We start from the raw sequence: 19,869 nt of genomic DNA, 5'->3' as shown, positions 1-19,869 counted from the left end.
TGAGATCTGGGAGCAGTAAATGTGCAGCTTATCTAGACAACAGGATTGCCCAGATCTTATATTTTAAACACCTATGTGATTGTATTTTTTTAAATAAAATTAAAACTTAATTAAAATATTTAATACGCAATGTCTAAACAGCTTTAGGCAAGATACTAGCTGTGAAATTTTCTTGTAGTTTAGAACTTAATGCATGAACCTGTACTAAAATAACCCTCCCATGATTTTTCAGGAACAGTCTGGTCTGAGGCAGGATATGTATATCTGTAAGTCATTCAGAAGAATAGCTATGTTGCTTACAAATGAAAACATTTAAGGATGAGACAGTGATTGTGCATTAGCTTGGGTGTTAGGATGTTGCAGTAAGAGCTAGAAATTGTGTGGCATATAATAACACTAAATCCAGGCCTTGAGACAGACTGTTTGTTCTCAACTCTTTTAATTTAGTCCCTTCACATTATGTAAATGATGTAAGCAAGTGTTAATGATATTTTTAATAGAATTGATTCAGAAGCATTATAAGCCAAATGGGATACTTTAGGAGTGAGTCACAGCGATTTAATAGGCTCAGGTACTGGTCATTTATTTTCCAGAATTGTGCTGTCAATTCCAACAGGAATGGCATCAGAATAACAATCTATAAGCTCTTTTTAAAAATTATCTTCTCCCTCCTCATGTGTATGCACATGTGTGTGAAGAGTAACACTTGTGACCTTGGAAATGAGCTTTTCCTGAAAATTATCAGTCCTGTCAATGTCAATCCTGGAGCTTTGCATGAAGAGCTTTGGTGACATTTTTATCCTGTGTTTAGGATGGTGTCTGGTATGTAATTGGTACTCGAGTATTTTTCTCTCTTTTGTTGTTTGAGGGAAAAAGTCAAAGACTAACTGAATGTCAAGGACTTGGTCAAAGTAGCTGGAGCAAAACACGCCTAAAACTAATATTCAGAGAGCAGGTCAGAAGGACAAGGATGCAACTCCCAACATCTGTAAGATGGATTCTTACCTTCTTCCTGCTAAGAGACAAAAATGGTTTACATAAAGCATGGGATTGAACCTAGCCTTTGGGAGATTTAGACATCTCACTCAGGTGTAGTACACAAAGATCGAGGGAGAAAGACCTACCATCACATAAGATTGTGATTTGGTTTGAAAGGCCCTCCTAAATGAAAAGTCAACCCTAGACAGTGTTTTTCTGTTAGAATTTTTAAAGTTTTGGATCAGTCTCAAATATATAGAAAAACTGGAAGTACAGTACGAAGAACTTTAATTTTCCTGTACCATTCGAGAGAGTTACCGATCTCATGCTCTACCAGCTCTGAATACTTTAGTCTATATTTCCCACCATGAGGACATTTTTCTATAATAGCCCCAATAAAATTATCAAAATAAGAAAATTAACATTGATATATGACTACTATATAATCTTTAGACCCCATTCAAGTTTTACAGTTTTCCCAGTAATTTCTTTAGCAAAAAGATCTAGTTCAGAATCACATCTTGCATTTAGGTGTCATAAATCTTTAGTCCCCTTCGATCTGAAACTGTTACCTTATCTTTCCTTGATTTTTTTTTATGACCTTGACACTTATGAAGATCACAGGCTACTCACTTTGCAGAATGTCCCTCAATTTTAGTTTGTTTGATTTTTTTCTCATAAATGGATTCAAGTTACGTATGTTTGCCAGGGATATCATAGCACTAGGGCTGTGTTCTACTCAGTGTAGGTACATAACATTTTGATTTGTCCTGTTACTGATGCTACTACTTTGATCATTTGCTAAAGATAGTGTCTGCCAGTTTTCTCTATAGTAATGTACTGTTTTCCCCTTCATAATTATTATTCGCTGGAGAGATACTTTGCAATATGTAAATATTCATTATAAAGCTTGTTATTCATTTTTCCATCAAACTGTCAATTTATTCATTTACTGACATCAGTATTAATTAGCTGCTTCTAATTTGTAACTGTCACTATTTATTTTGGTGTTTCAATTGTCCCAGATTTGTCTAGTGGGGAGCCCCTTCAAGCTGGCTTCTGTGTCCTTTTGACATGTCACCATCTGTTTTTAAATACTCTTGCTTTTTTTTCTGGTGCAAAAAGGTGTTCCAAGCTGATTGGGAACTTTTTTTTTGCCATAGTCCTGGAGTCAACATTTTTTCTAAGGAGCCTGCCGTTTAGTGGTAAATGGTATTTAGAAAACAAGTTTTGTGTGCTCATTGTTATTGGGGTGTCACTGTTCCCAAGCCCTCTCATTTATATTTACATATAAATTTATGTATATATGTATGTATGAATTTACATACATATATACACACATATACGCACATGTATTTACATATCTGTCTATTGGAAATCATGAGTTCATATCAATACCTCAATTTTTTCTCTAGTACCACAGGGTTCATTCGATTTTTCCTCCCTTTCCATGTTTGTTGTTCCCTCCTCCAATGGTGAGAAAACTGGTCCCCATTATCCTTGATATATATACTTATTTAATAAATCCCCCTCTATGTGATGAGTTTCCAATTCACCACCCCCAGCCCTCAAAAATGCTCCCTTGCTCTGCCTAGGCTTTGACAACCCTGGCTGCTATCTCAAGTGTGGATGCTTTCTCATCTTACTAAGCTCTTATTTCAGATCCCAGACTACTACTATTACTGCCATACTGAATGGATGCCTAATTGGGTATTTTTAACCCACTTGGGCTTTTGTACCCTGCTCTGGGCCATATCCTCCATCCTGGTAAGGAACTTTACCATGCTCAACCCCACTACCTGCTTTTAGAACTGAATTGTTCAAGGAGGGAGTGGAAGGAAGGAGAAAAAAACAAATGAAGAGAAACTTAAAAATCTTAAAAATAAATCACCTTACCCATTATCAAAATTTCTTACCATTGCATATTTTTTAATTAATTACAAATTAAAAAAAAATTCCCAAAAACTCTTTGGGATTTGAAGGATATAAATTCATTTGGGGCTTCATTTTGTAGATCAAGAGGCTTGAGTTTATTTTTCTTATTGTGTTTGAGTGACAGGCATGGTTTTCAAACTGTATCTTACATTGCCCTAAGTCTTGGGGAACTATACCAAGGCTGCTCTGGAAGGATAGGTTGAGTACACTGCAGTCTCTGTGGCTTGTCTTGTTTCCCTTCTTGTTTCAAGGGAAAAAAATATGTTTATAACTGTTTCATGTATCAGATTTCCATGTAAGATTTCAGTTGAAAATAAAGGATTCAAATGCTAAAAGTGTTTGAAAACCAATTAGATGATGTCTCAGAATTTAAGCTAAGAGTTACAAGAACTGAGCTTTGAAATTATTAGGTGCATGTTTTTTTTTTATTTATGAACCTGAGCAATGGATAATTTTCTGTCATTAAATGTTTTCAATATCAATTTAGTATATGAACCTTTTAGATTATCTTCAAAATACGGAAAACCATTGTGGGTCTCTCACTCTCCCTGCTCCTGATACGATGGAAGAAAGCCACTCAGCAGTTTGAACTGTTCCTTTCTAGTATTTTAATTGTTTTATTATAATTTTTTAATAATTGTAAAAAATGGTTATATATAATATACTCTCAGTCTTCTAGCCACCTATTTTCTGGGGTCTCAGTTTTAATAGTGTCTGAGGCAGCAAGAATTTTTGTTCATTAATTCGCTTATTCAAATATTAAGTTCTTATTCTGTTAGAAGTTGGGGATACAGTCCTTATGAGGATTGAGGTTGCAGTCTAGTGGGAGAAGTGACTAAACTTAAGTGTGGGGAGGATTAGAAACACTACACCATGCTGTGGGATCATATGATAGACTTTACTCATTCTAGGACATGAGGGGATAGGCAATATCAATGAAAATTTGTTGATAGAGAAATATTTAAGGTGACACCTAAAGATCTGTTAGCTGGTGAAGAATGTGGAGCTCAGGAGAAGAAATGATTTTATTTTATTTAAAGATTTTATTTTAGAAAAGAGTGTGTGGACGCACATGGGAGTAGGGGGAGGGACAGAGGCGGAGGGAGAAAGAGAATCTCAAGCAAACTCCACATAAGCATGTAGCCGAATGCAAGGCTTGATTCCACAGCCATGAGATCATGACCTGAGCTGAAATCAAGTGTCAGTTGTTCAACCAACTGAGCCACTGAGGCACCTGAGAAATGATTTTTTAAATAGAGGATATAGCTTATGTAAAAGTAGGGAAAATAGGGCAGGTTCAAGGAACCAAAAGAAATCCAGATTAGTGAGATATGAAAAACTAAGCAGCTCAGATGAGCTTGGAAGGTGGAAGGGTAGTCAGGAAGGAAACCGGGAATTTTAAAGACTCCATCTTAAGAGTAATGGGAAGCACTAACGGGATCTAAACAAGGAAGTTACATGATCAATTTTGTGTTTTAGAAAGAAGTCTCTGGGTGTTTTGAGCAGAATGAATGTGGGTTGGTAAGAGAGATTGTATCTTTGCTAGTTAGGAGACTCCTGACTGATACCTGTGACAGATGCCGATGACTTGGACTTAGAGTCCAGCCATCTGCATTAGGTATCTCTATGTCTGACACACAGAGGTCACAGAATTAAGTAATTTACTTGATGTGTATGAGGGATACCTGGATGTACCAATATCATCAATAGGTCTCCATTCCACAAAGTAGAATCTGCTGACAAGTGTTACTCCCCTGTGCTCTATGGATGGGAGAATGGGAGTCTGCATTGTATTTATCTACCAATTCTTCACTCATCATTAGTTAAAAACTGCTTGGGGGACATTACATCTCTGGTATTTTCAGTCTGCCCACCGTTGTAGGCCAGCTTCATTGCTGTGTCTAGAAAAATAGTCCTTAGGCAGAGTTACAACTACTTCCTAGTAGTCAGCTCTTAGCATGTGGAGGTGAGTGCAAAGAGGATGTGTGTGGAACACTAACAGCATCTAATACTCTTTACCTCACTTTTCAGATCTACTAAATTCAGATTTTGATTATTAAGTTCTTATTTTTCAGTACCTCATATATCTTGCTCTTTTTCCATAGCTACCACTTCTTCTTTACTGATTGATTCCTATCAGCACAAAATTTCATACTTAAAAAGTTCCTACGTTTCCCTCCAGTTCTATCTCATTTACTTTTGCTGCTTCACATCAAAACTTTTTTTTTTAAGATTTTATTTGTTCATTTGAAAGAGAGAGAGAGCACAAGTGGGGCGAGGGGCAGGGAGAAGCAGACTTCCCCATTGAGCAGGAAGCCCCATGCAGGTCACAATCCCATGACCTGAGCCAAAGGCAGGTGCTTAACCCACTGTCCCATCCAGGTGCCCCTACATCAAATTTTTTTGAAAAAGTTATATGTAGTTGCATCTGATTCCACCCTCTGTTTTCTCCTAACAAAATCCAGTAGGATTTCTGTCCTCATTACCACATTGAAACTGCTTTTACAAAAGTCACCAATCACTTCTATGATGCCAACACCAATAGTCACTTCTCTACCCTCTTCTTACTCAGTCTTTCAGTATAATTCAGCAGAGATGTGGGTCTGTAAGAATCTTTCCTCCTCTTGATTTCAGTAATACCATTCCTACCTCATTGGCTACTCTTTCTCAGCCTCATTTAATAGGTTATTTTCTGGTGCCACCTATGATTGTGTCAGAGTTTAATCCATTTATATGCTCTCTAACTTAAGTAATTCAATTCATTTTTCTACTTCACTGATCTCCAGACCAATATAGACAATGCCTAGTTGATACTTTTATTTGCATATTTAGTAGACATCTCAGCATATATAAAATAAAACTCCTGTTTTTTCACCAAAAAGTCTTCATTCCCCAATGCTTTCCATCTCAAAAAATGTCCACCATTTCCCTAGTTGCCAAAAAACCTATGAAGCATTCTTGACTTCTCTTCCTTTAGCCTCTCAATCTGACTTTATCAGTAAGTTCTCTTGTCTTCATCTCAAAAATAAATCTTGAATACACAAGTTTCCCCATATTTGTCTCTATCACCCTAGTACAGGCATTATCATATTTCCCCATCTATTTTCAATGGCTTCCTAATTGGTCTATAAATTCTTCCACTCTTGTACCTTTATAATCCATTCTATACACAGTAAACAGTGATTTTTTTTAAGATTTTATTTTTAAGTAATCTCTACACCTATCTAGGGCTTGAACTCACAACCCTGAGATCAAGGGTCACATGCTTTACCGGCTGGGCCAACTGGATGCTCCCTGAGTGATCTTTTAAAATCACATATTAGGGATGCCTGGGTGGCTCAGCAGTTGAGCGTCTGCCTTCGGCTCAGAGAGTGATCCTGGAGTCTCGGGATTGAGTCCCACATTGGGCCCCATGCATGGAGCCTGCTTCTCCCTCTGCCTGTGTCTCTGCCTCTCTCTCTCTCTACCTCTCTCTCTGTCTCTCATGAATAAGCAAATAAAATATTTAAAAATAAACAAATAAAATATTAAATCATGTTGTTTCCTTTTTAAAATATTCTGTTGGTTTCCCATAATACTTAACAACAACAGCAATGTAATTTTGTCCCTTCCTACCACTCTGACTCATTTCATACTACTTTCTTCTACTTTCTGTACACTAACCACACTTGCCTTGCTTTCTGAGGATTCTTTAACAGGGAAATATCACACCCTAGGGCATTTTTTAAATCTGTGGGCGCATCTTTGCTTATTGTGACGTTTGGTGGCATTACCAACAGTGTGTGTGAATCAATGATTTAAGACAGCCTGCAATGTGCAGGACAGACCTTGAAATGAAACACAGTTCCGAATCCTACATGATTTTCAAATATCCTTCCAGCATTCATGTAGGTGAAAAAGATCAACTTACAATTATTTGAACCTAAAACCTAATTCCACTTTACATATAAACATAAAGTGTTTTTTGTGTGATTTTTAATATATGCTGAAATTTCTAGGAATGCAGCTATGTTGTAAATTGAGAAAAGATTATAATATGTTTTGTTAGAACTCTATCAAGAGTTGCTCACCATTTTAGAAAATCATATCACCAATGGCAACGCCATTTGTGGTATTTGAGTTGCCAATGCAACACACCTGTACCTGACTCCATTTGTAGTCACATTCATACTGATTCTAAGTATAGACACAAACATCTGACTACTTCATATGGCTTCTTTTTATTATACCTGAACATTTTCATTTGAAAATACATATCATTTTATTACAAATTACCTTTTTATCCTTTTACTTTATATTACAGTTAAGGTACGATATTAATATTTTTGAAGAATATTTGTGTGAATAGTTTCTATCATATATTAATTTAACTTCAGGACAGTAATGGGGATTCTACAAACTATTTGCCATAAAAAGGCAGCTCCGGGCTTAACAGGATTTGGATCTAACCCTGATCTAATACTTTAAATTGATACTATGCCAGGTGGTCAAAGTGCTAGTCCCATTTGCCACAGTCTTGAACAATAGAGAAATTCCTCTCATAGGGCTATAACAGGAGGGGAAGGCAATGTGCCAGCTTCTGAGCAATTTCTAATATCTGTCTGGAATTAATCTGCTAGAGCTGTACATGAGGCAGAGACGATTAGCTGTTTACCAAAACCCTTTACTTTTCCTACTTATATATAAACATTCTTTGCCAGTAGGTGTGGAGGTCACTGAAAATTTTATTTTAAGCATGTACTTTGTTCAGAGTTCTTTTTGTCTGTGTATAACCCTACTTCTGGGGATCAGACCTTCTAAGATAAAATGTGCATTAAAATGTTCCCCTTCTGTCTTTCTCAACTATTTCCTGTGAACTCCTCTCACGGACAAGATTTATAAAGGTTGTAGGGTTTAAGGGTGTGGAACAGAAACAGCACTCTCCTCATCCAAGAAAGTGGTAAGAGAGGTGGGAGCTCTACTTGTGTATTGTTTTATTTTTAACATATACTGAGTTAAACCTAAAATAATGGTACAAAAAGTAAGGTATAATATGCTTTTCTCCTTTTTACATGTAGTCTTTTTAATAAGATAAATTTTGAATAGGGTTTCTCAATTTAGGTTTTTTTTCCTTATACTTGTATTTGTCTAAGATTTTGGTATTGAGTTGCCAGTAGATATTATTTTCAGTGTTGAAGATTTTTGCCCTTTGAGAGGGAGTATCTTCATACATATTTTAGAGATTTTTGAGAGTAGCTGCATTAGAAGCTGATGATGTAGAACCACTTTAAATCAAGATCAACTATATTTATTTAACACACCAGATAATAGCCTATGCAGTTGTCTGATGGTGATCCATGGAGAAATGCTAATGGACAGAAGAAATATAAGTCTTTTGTTGTAGGTAAAGAATACAATTTATGATTCACAGACAAAGGAGATGAGGAAGCATATTGCCTTTGGCTCAGGCAAGTTTCTGTGGACTTCAGGTTCCACAATGATGACTCAAGTCCACTGAGACTACTTGACTAGGGTGAGGATACTATCAAGTTTTTTGGGGAAGCTCACGTTGCCATTCCCTTTAGGATTTTTCTTTCCTCCTTGTCCATTCCCCAGCGCTGAGGACATTCAGGGTACCTGCCTACCAGCCAGATGCAAGTAACTTTCAGCCTATTTGCAAAATCATTATAAGAGTAAAAAAGTCAGTTCTCAAGGGTTAGTTTGCCTTTAGAAACACTCTCTAACAGGCCCAGGGCTTAGAATTACTCAGTGTATTCCTTCAAAGTTAAATACCCCTGTTGGTTTTCAGTGTTAGTTTTCAATTTTGAAACTTAAATTACCATGGTTGTGTGTTGAGTCTTGGGGTTAAGACTAAATTTTCAGTTCCAAACACTAATGTATAATGTCACTGTTTTCTTAGAAGAAGAGTTCGTGCAAAGCTCCACCAGCTATATTAATGGAGGTATTGTTGGTTAGACCTTCATGTCCCCTACTTTCAGAGAAGTGTCATCTATCAGAAAACACTATTGGCACTCTAGGCACCACAAGATAACGTTGTAAGATCTGATTTGATTAGTTTTATGCAGAACTTTTTCACAGCAAAGCATTTATTAGAAACAGCTCAGTCAACCAAAGACACCTGTGGTTTGCATATTCTGAAAGAAAAAGCAGGGTATTTAAAGGCATACTTCACAACAGGCTAGTCCAATTAAGGAGCATGTTGTTACTAGTGGGGTGCTTAGGTCAAAGAAAATGTAGAACTAGAATACTAACAAACCCAATACCTCGGAATACTGGGAGGTACACATCTCATAAGATCCTGTTTTGAACAAATCATTTTAGAGTAAAATGCTATGCATTTATTGAGGACTAGATCAAATAAATACCTTCTGTGAAACCTTGATCAATGTACTTTGGCAGAACTGGTCAATCTTTACTCCAAAAGTAATTTGTTTCTACTTTATAGCACTGATATTGAATTATTATTATTTATAACAGTAGTAGTAGTCTAATAGTTATTTGGCAGAGCTTATAATTTACTATCTTATGTATCTTCATGGCTCAGTTCAATGGCAGGCATATAGTAATTGCTCATCAAATATTTGTTGAAATGAATTTCTGCCTGCAGTGAATGAAACAATTCCAGGAAAGACTGAATATGGTTTCTTCTACATCATAAGTAGATCATGAATCCTATAGAAATGGTAGGATTATGACCTTCTTATGAGCAATGCATCTAGATTTTATTGGTGGAAAGAATGCAGCCTAAGGATATTTGACTAGTATCAAACTGTTAAAGAAGGATGTGCACTACAAATGGGATTTTAAAATACTAACAAGCAAAAAAGTACTAAGGAAAAAAATGGAATAACAAAATATTAAGTGATCATGAAAACAAATTTGGATCTTATTTTACACTTGATTGGTTTTAAAAATACAGTGAACTGGAGACACCTGGGTGGCTCAGTGGTTAGGTGTCTGCCTTTGGCCCAGGGTGTGGTCCTGGGGTCCTTGGATCCAGTCCCACATCGGGCTCCCTGCATGGAGCCTGCTTCTCCCTCTGCCTGTGTCTCTGCCTCTCTGTCTCTCTCTCTAATGAATAAATAAATAAAATATTTTTTAAAAAACACAGTAAACTGAAGTAAGTTAGTTGTTTTCATGTTTTTTGTTTTTTTCTCTCTCTCCCTCTCTCTCCTTGAGGGACTGCATGGCGAAACTAAATTTTGAGAACCATGAGTGCAGGGCCAGAGTGTGTATTTGCTTGCCTTTGTATTTCCAGTATTTAACACAGATGTAAGAGCATATTAGGTTCTTAATATTTGTTGAATAAATGAATCAATAAATGAAACATGTTAATCTGACTGTGGTTTTCTTATTAGTGGATTTATAGGCAAAAACCCTATTTCTACTGAAAGTTGGCTATGATAATTTTCATAGTTTCACTCTCAATCTTGGTTGTCCCATCTTATCTATTCCTCAAAGACTTATTATTTGGAAATGTGAATTCTCCTGGCATAGGTTTCTACTACAATGAATTCCTCTTGACTCCAGCTGCCTGGTGTTGAAGTTTCTATTTTAAGTGCTTCTCCAGCAGTTTGTCCGCAAGAACTACTGTAGCAGTTTTCGCACATAATTTCATTTACGAAAAGCTCTTATCAAAAGCAATTTCCCTTTCATGAAATTGTACATATGGGGTTTGCTTTTGTATGCTTTCCCCCAATCGGGAGACTCTTCCTTTGATTAGATGCACACCTGTTGGGGATAGCTTGAAAAAGAGGGAGTAAGGAGTTGAGAATTCGAAAAGGAGACAAAAGAGATAAAGCAGGTGGCAGAGCAGGAGAGATGTTTTTAAATGCAGCTTTGGGAGAAATTAAGGCAGCTGAGATAAAGTTAGAACTTCATCCCATAGGCTAGAGGGAAGAGAAGTGCGTGTGTTCTAGTGTGGAACTGTCATGAGCAGATCCAAAGTTCTGCTAGTGAGTCGTACGAAGGCCTCAGCGGTGCCTATTTGGTATTCCTCGCTGCTTGAATACACGTTGCACAGGGTTTTCTCAGTCAAGTTACCGGATGAATTTGGAGTCACTGTGGCCCAGGAGGCAGGGTTCAACAGGCTATTCATCTATCCAGAAAAGCATGTTACGTTATATGGAATACAGCCTGGATAGAGCAGAGGAGCGGTAGGTCATCTCCTACAAAGCAGAAAATACATATATAGGTATGTTGTCGAAGATTCTGGAAAGAGATTTTAGTGTTCTGTCTCCATTATTTGGCTTTTAAGAACAAAAATGCCTATTTATACTAACTTTCATAGCTTCATTCAACCTTGGTGGCCCAAACTTACTTTTCCCTTAAAGGCTTATTTTTTTTTGGAAATATGAATTCTGCTGGCACAGGGATTTTTGGAGCCTAATCCTTTTATTGGAAAGGAAAAATATATGTTTGTATAGCAATGTAAAAATTGCATGAGCCACAGAGATGCAAAAATATTACTTTCTTTCCATAACTAGACTTAATTTTAATCTTGAGCCCCCTTTTCAGTCTGAAGCAGAAAAACTTCATTTAGTAACTTACAGTTTTAGTGGTTTCTCAGTGATTTCAAATTTAAATCAGTCAAATTTAAGATGTCCCCCCTCTTATTCTCCTGGGGGCTGATGTTCATCATAAATGTGCGGCAGGATGCAGTACTTTTGAAAGAGGGCATCCAACCTTCCATTTTGATTTGCCCCGTGCTGACTTCAATTCAGATGGACAATACTCCTGTCACAGGGGTTGGCTGTCTGCCTGTCTAGAACTCGGGGACCCTCCAAACTGTTGCTTTTGTTGGGGGTACCATCCCCCTTTAAACTCAAATTGTATGATTTGCATTGTAGCAACTTACTTTCCCAGTGACCACCAGAATCTTCCCCGTCTGTTGGTTTTATATTACATTCAGGACATTCTTTGCCATACGAGAAAATATTTGATAGTCCCCCCCCAAAAATATTTGATTCCTACCAGACCCTTCACAACTTCTAAGAGACTGCAGGAAATCCATCGTGGGGGCACCTGGTTGGCTCAGTCGATTAAGCAATTAAGCATCTACCTTCAGCTGAAGTCATGAACCTAGGGTCCTGGGATCAAGTCCCATGTTGTGTCAGGCTCCCTTCTCAGTGGGGAGCCTGCTTTTCCCTCTCCCTCTGCTACTCCCCCTGCTTGTGCGCCTGCTCTCCTCTCTCTCCTCTCTCTCTCTCTCTCTCTCTCTCGTCAAATAAATAAATAAAATCTTAAAAAAAAAAGTCCATAGTGAATTCCTCCTCCCTCCCTTCTTTCTTTCCAACATTTTTTTTTCCTTCCAACATTTAATTCAGTGCCAGATATTTGTGAGGCATGGGTAGTAAAAGGTTTCTTCCCTGAAGAGTATTATTTCTAGTAGAATGTGAGAATTTAACTTTCTCGTGGGTTGTGAGAATCAAAATAATTTAGCTCTGCCCCAACACATACACAAAGCTTAGACACTGAAGACTGAAGCTACGTTGCCCCACAGCATACTATCTATATTAACTTCATTGTTTCATAAAACTCTTGCCATGCAAAGGCTTTAACTCTTCAACAGAAAACTTAACAGTTTGCACCCGCAAATTCTTTGAGCTCTTTGTCTCTGAAGTCCTAGCCTTGCTGTTTTATGGTCTTTACCCTATTCTAACCAATCCCACCTCCTAAATCAAGATTACCTTAAACCAAACTTTCAATTCTTAATAAATTCTGATCTCGTCTCTCTCTGAGACACTGCCAAAGCACTGTCAGGGTGGTATCTTCCCTTACACGGTAAGCAACAAACTTAGCTTTGCCTCAACAAATCAACAGGCTATGTTGGTGGTATTCAGGGAGCCAGCACTTGACAATGGTATCATCATAACCCAGTAGCAAGTCCTGCTTCTAAGAGAAGGTATATTTAGTACATATAATTAGCTCTAATTGCTGTGAAAGATTATTTTAAATGTATGTTTATGCATGATCAGAAGTCAGGCCTTTCATTGTTGCTTCATGATGCGGTTTGAATACCCAAACCAAATACCATTGACTATTTCTCAATGGACATTAAACATGCGATCTTTGTTTAAAAAAATGTGTTTTTGTTACTCACCACGCTAAGATTTAAGGCAGATTCTACTCACGCGTCACGTATTGAGTTTAGGCCCTTTCGATGATCCCAGATGCCGAGTGTTCCTCACTTGTCCTGAACCCATGCTACATTCAGTCTCCTGCTATGTGATTAGGTTCCTAGAACATCTGACACAGGAGACATTGTTATGCATTTTTAAATTTTTGACTAAAGTGTGTTAGTAAAACCTGCTATCTGCTGATCTATCCAGGTGTTATAGTCTGAATGTATTCCCCCCAATGTCGATGTCAAAACTCCAGCTCCCGAGGAAGTCAGTGGACTTAAGGGGGGGAGGGGAGGCTTTGGAAGGTGATTAGTGTCTTTATTAAAAGAAGCTCATATTGCTTGTGAGGATACAATGAGAGGTCTGACCTGGAAGAGGGCTCTCATCCGACTATGCTAACAGTCTGATCTCACACCTCTAACCTCTAGACCTGTGGGAAATACATTTCTGTGGCTTATAGGTCACCTAGTCTTGGTATTTTGTTATTGCAGCCTGAATGGACTAAGAGGTGAACTGAGCTACACAACAAATGCCGTCCCTAAAATTGCTCTGTTAAGTGTCTGTAAGATCTCCTTTGGCCAGGGTTTTCAGTTGCAGGCAACAGAATCTGACCTAGCAAGTTTACTTGGAAAGGGATTTATGACAGTTCACAGAGTTATTGGGAGAGCTAAAAGTACCGACTCTAGGCTGAGCTTCTGGGAACAGTGCCCAGAACCTCACTGAAAACTGGCTTGCTAAAGAAGCTGCTGTTGCCATTGGCCTTGGAACCCAATGCCTTTGCCATATCAGGAAGATGTTGCATTGGGCAAGTGTTCCCACTGCTGCTAGCTTCAGAAGGATCGAGCGCCCTTGCCAGGATGCTGTTTAAGACTGGTTTCCAAAGTGTGGTCCCTGGAAGCAGCATTGGCATCACCTGGTAACCTGTTGGAAATGTAAATTCTTCAACTCTACCCCAGACCTATTGACTCAACTGTTGTAGGGGGAAGGCCTGAGGATTTGTGTTTCTGATACAAGGTCAAGTTTGAAATCTTCTGTACATTGTGCGCTTCATTACCCTGAACCTTATGCATATACAGGTATATCTGCTTGGCAGAGCGTAGGTCATGTGAGGAACTCTGGCCAAAAAGGAGGGTAACGGAGTCTCCAGCAGTACTTCTCAAAACTCAAGGTGTATAATGAATCACTTGTAGATCTTGTTAAACTGCAGGTTCAGATTTAGTAGGTCTGGTGGCCACAGCTAATGAGGTCGCAGGTGATGCCGGTACTGCTCCATGGACCACAGTTTGAGTAGGAAAAGTTTATAGTACAGAAATACATGTGCAAAAAGGAGGCCAAGGGGATTGTGAGTAATCCAATGTGTGGTATATTTTACTCATCCTGTCTTTTAAGAAAAACTCATAACCACCAAAATTTGTAGAATCTTCACAACCTGTTCCTTCCTTTACTCTGAATAAGGAGTCCATTTCCTTTCTTGGATAACTTTCAGTGCCTGGGTATTAGAGTTTAGGAAAGAAGTTAGATTTTTCTTAAAGTCTAAGTTAAAGCCACATTCAGTAAATGATTTACCTCCCTAGCCTGAAGTCGTTGAGTCCTGCTAGGATAATTTCTGGAAGATTCATCTGGCTACCTAATAGCCACTTGAATACATTTCGATCCTTTCCCTCATGGCCAAGTCAGTGCTTGGTTTTCATAGGAGCATTCTCATATTTTAGGAACAGTTTTGCCTTTCCTGCCTGGAGAACTTTGGGCAGCATTACCATTTGTTGATTTACATTTCTGCTTTATCATGATACTCTATCCAACATACCTCCAACCAGAGAACATAATTTATAGCAAAGGAAGCATGACTGGTCTTATGATGTGCCCAGCACCCAAAGCAATGGCTGTATTCTCTGGTGGTAGCTATATCTGCCACCTGTTTTTTCCTATTTCTGAGTTCTCACAGAAAAAGGAATCCTTATTCTGGCCTGGTTGAGGTAGATATACCAATTACTAGGGGTAAATGGCTTGCTATTAAACAATTAGGATAAAGGGAACTATATTTGGAACCTAGATGATTTACTAATGTATTTCTTACTATGTTTTCTTGCTCAGTCATCCTGGTCAATGGAAAGCCATAAAAACCTAATAAAGGGATCATTAAGGATTCATATTCTGTGAGGGATAATGATTTGGGTCATCTCACTATCTGAAGAACCCCATCTAACTGAGGTTCTAACGGTATGAGTGGATAGTGGCAGCTGTAGTAACTAACATGGACCTTGTGACCAGCTTTGGAAGCAGAGACTGTAGCTACTCATTTTATGTTAATTAATTGCTTTTTCACCCCCTTCTTTTCTCCTTCCTTCCCACCTTTTATGGAAAAAAGGATGGCTGTGGCTCATGATTTAGGATTCAGGTAAGACAATGGCCATCAAAAGCAGCTGATGGGATTTTGTAGGGGAGACAAAGCTCTTGTCTGGACAAAGGATCAAAATGCTTTTGTTATTATGTGGGTTTAGGATAAGAGTATAATGATATGATTGGTATTTAGATTATTTTTCACCACAAATACAATATTTCCAATAGTACATATTTTTCTCTTGGGTGCCACAATCAAAATTATGAGAATTTATTTTTTAATTGGGAATAAAGTGGCTTCTAAATAAGTTCATGGATTTATATGTACCTGCTTTAAAGTGAATAAATAATGAGTAAATAAAACTGGGTAAACAGATATTGGCACTTTGTTTGACAAGAGCATATCGGAAAGATAAGTTGCAGTATTGTGGCCTGGGCAATGTGGAAGAATGAAAACATCAAACTTCTCAGCGACAATCTTTTAGGGTGAATTCCATGGAGGATATTTCATTCAGCTCACTTATCCACTCACTTTTATTTATTGTTGTGGTTAGTAAGTGTTGTTTATGAGCCCCTGTGTGCCAGGCATTGTTTCAGGTACTGGGCATACATCTGTCAACAGAACAGATATAGTCCTCCTTTCACTTAGTGTCAAATCAAGAGAGACCCCTTTAGGCTTAAAACAATACTTCCTGTGCTACCCCTATTTTGTCTGAACTTCACGTTGATTGATCATGGCTTCTGCTGAGACTTACAGAAGCAGAGGCTAACAATTCTTTTGTTATCATGAGGGGAGAAAAAGAGAAATAGGAATTTTAGTTTAAGGGCAAAGCTTGGTTCTAAGAAGTAAATACATACACTTGATTTGCAAAGCATTGGTGAGCTAATGGAGAAACTAGGATGGATAGGATGTTCTGGATTCTTAGTAAATGAAAGTACTAATATTTTGGTCAAGTTGATATAGGCTTATAGAAGAAGAATTATGTCAGACATAAAGAGATCATATAAAAGAAATATGTACTCAAAAAAAGATTGAGATTTTTATCCTAAAGTTACATATGAGCTGAATGACTTTTGAACAGGAGATTTAAAAAGAAAGATTTGACACTGATTTAGATATATAATGATACGAAGGAGTCAAATACACTGAAATGTCATTTATTCTTTACTATTATTGATCATCTTCCTGTTAGGTGGAAGAGCCTAATTTCCCTCCATTTGAAGTAAATTGAATTTAGTGAGTCATGTTCAAAAAAGGGGAAGTGATGGTACACAATTTCTGAAACTTGGTCATAAAGGGTATTGATGCCTTCTCCTTGCCCTTTTTCTTGATCTTCTGCTTTGGGGGATGGTAGCTGCCATGTGGTGACAACACTTAAGTAGCTCTATAAAAGGTTCATGTATCAAGGTATGGAGGCCCCCTATCAATTATCTGCATTAAACTGAAGCCTCCAGGCAATAATCATAAAATTAAGCTATCTTGGAAATGGATCTTTAGCCCCAATCAAGCCTTTAATTGATTGCAGCTCCAGTTGATATCTTGATGCAACCTCACAAGAGCCCCTGAGCCAGAACAAATTAGCTAAGATGTTCCTGGGATTCCTGACTCACAGAAACTGACAGTGTGTATTTGTTGTTTCAAGCTACTATGTTGAGGGGGCAATTTTAACCGAGCAATAGGTAATCACACAGAAATACACATCTCTGGTCTTTTAATTGGACAGTGTGAGTGCCTATATACACGTCAGAGCAGTTTCAAGACATAATCTACAAGACTTGGGGTCTCAACCTTAGGATAAAAGCAAAGCAGTGGGGCTGACCATTACTGTGTATATGGTGAGGTAAGAAGGACAAAGTTGTGAGGCAGTTCAGTTACCATGAGGGAACAAGAAAGGAAATATCTTGGTTGGTAAAATCTAAAGAAAAGAAACCCTCTGTCCTTGTAAAGCAAATACTAATTGAGAATTTTTATGCACAAAAACTTGGATCCAGGGCTAAATCTTATTATCCTATAGTTTGAATTTGGGGTCTTTAAAAGTGTCAGTTTTATTGTGCTTGGTCATGAAGGGAAAGGAGAAAAAAGAATCAAGAGTTAGTTAATCTAGTATTGGAGGAATAGCTGACTGCTTTATCAATCCATCTATAGCCTGGACTATCATCCTAATAGCCTGGAGGCTCATCTCATCTCCAGCTTCTACACATTGTCTTGCCCTGAGAAGTTACCAATGCATAGTTATTGGAAAATTAAATGAATAAAGGAGAATGAAGAAACAGAAGGGAAAAGGATGAGGAAAGAGGAGTTAATGTAAGAAAATCAAAGGAAGAAGGAAAATGAATGAAAAAAATGTAGGAAGAGACAATGAGGAGAAGAGAGATAAGAAGAAAGAAGAAATGGGAAGAAGAGAAGAAAAAAGAGAAGAAAGAAGTGGTTGACTGTGCCACTGCATCAGGACCATGAGTGTGGGGAGACTAGGAGCTCATGTTCACAGGGAGTTCATGTTCACAGAGTGGCTGTGAGACCCAAATCAGTAAGTTATGTTGGGCTTGCACTTTGTCAGCCTGATAAGTCATCACAACTCCTTTACCCCACTGTTGCAATTTTTTTTTTAAGAGTGCCTGATATTTTCTATGACTTTGCCTTTAAACAAAGACGCACTCAAACACACACAACACCACATCTGTGTGATTTATAATTTGAGACATTTTTTTCATGATTCTAACAAAGGAGCTACCACTGTCGGCTTCTCTTGATATATTTCCAAAGCTCTATGATTATAGGAGTCACCCAAAAAGTTTAAAGAAAGAAATACAGATTTCTGGGCCTAACATCCACCAAATGAAAATCATTCCTTCATGATTTCCCAAATCTTGTGTGTGTGTGTGTGTGTGTGTTTTCTACCTTTTTCAGGAATTTCCCTGAAAAATATCTTGCTCCAAAATCTCAAATAGTTATCTCCATCAGAAACAGGAGGCCTCATTCAAATTACCAAACAAAAGATGTACTCTGAGGCCAACATTTCTCAAGCTATCTGTGGGGAAGGACTTTTTTTTTTTTTTTTTTTTTAGCTACCAAACTGTCACAATTTTTTTGTTTAATGTTAAAATTATTATTGGTATTTGTTATGTATATATTAGAAAAAGAAATAGACAATATATTTTTATGATTAATTGGGGGGGGTAGTGGTTATAAAGAAAATTGGATAGAGGATGTAAGATTGATTTATAGGGTTAGTATTAGGAAAGGTATAATGTTTGTATGGTTTTAGATGTGGGGATTGGGGGATTTATGGAGAAATGGGATAATGTGGGGAGAAGAAGGGGTGTAATAGGAATTGAAATTATTGGAGTGGGAGAGGTGTTAAGATATTGGATTTGGGGGGGGGGGGGGTTTGAGGATTTAGAAGAGTTTATTATAGAGTAGGGGGATGGGTTTAATTTGGTAGGAAGAGGAGGTGGTAGAAGATGAGTGTAAAGAAATAGAGGTATAGGTGGGAAGGGAAAATTGGAATTGAGGGTTAATGGGAATTTGGAGGAAAGTGGAGTGTGGGGTGAGTGTGGTTTGATTGTAAAGGGGGATGGATGGGTAATATATGAGTATATGTGTGAAGGGGAATAGGTGGGATAAAGGAGTGGAAGTTGACAGTATGCTCAAAGGATTGAAGTCAATTAATATGGAAGGGCACATTGTTTCTCTAGTCTTCCTCACTTGTGGGTTGGTGCTGGGAGTTCTGCAAATTATCAATTAACATGCTTTCTCCTATTGCTTTAAGACATGATTTCAATATGTTTTCAATATGAACTTTAAATTTCTTAGGGCTAGGACCTATTTGTTTTCTTTTCTAAATATTAGGAATGTAGAATGTATTTGTGTTTTATTATCCAAACATGGATGTATGTCCTTTTCTGTATTAAAATTAGTGAAAGCTTATTTTAAAAACTCACATTAGTTTTTGGAACAGCCTCAATACACAATAATATAGAATAAGATGAGGAAAGGAAAGGCATGTTGGTATAATTCACCACTTAATGCATTGCCTGGATTTCAGGCGTTCTCTCTCCCCAGATCACTTTCGCATTCCTTTTTCTCAAATCACCTGACCAGTGATTCAATCCCAACAACTAGCCAGATAGTCCTGAGTGTCTGGTTAGCATCTTAAATTTAACACATACCAAATACACTTAATATTTTCTTCTCAAACCAAATATTTTAATGGCCAGTTTTTCAGGGCAAAATCTTGCTATTATCTTTGAATTGATTCTCCCTATGTAGCTAAGCCATATGGAATTTATTTCTGCAAGGTAGTCTAACTTCCTTTCATTCTACTGCTGCAAACCAGATTCTCTTTATTTTTATTTAGAGAGTTGGATTAAATGATTTTTCTCTCCTTCAGCCCCTCCTAGAATTAACTTAATGCAACCATTAATTATTTAAATCAATTATTTTATTTTAAATCACATCAATTTATTTCAAAGCACAGCTTAGCCTTACTTA

Source organism: Nyctereutes procyonoides, unplaced genomic scaffold (assembly GCF_905146905.1).
Source record: "Nyctereutes procyonoides isolate TBG_1078 unplaced genomic scaffold, NYPRO_anot_genome, whole genome shotgun sequence".
NCBI classification, from domain to species: Eukaryota; Metazoa; Chordata; class Mammalia; order Carnivora; family Canidae; genus Nyctereutes; species Nyctereutes procyonoides.
Note: the sequence above shows the minus strand (reverse complement) of the source record.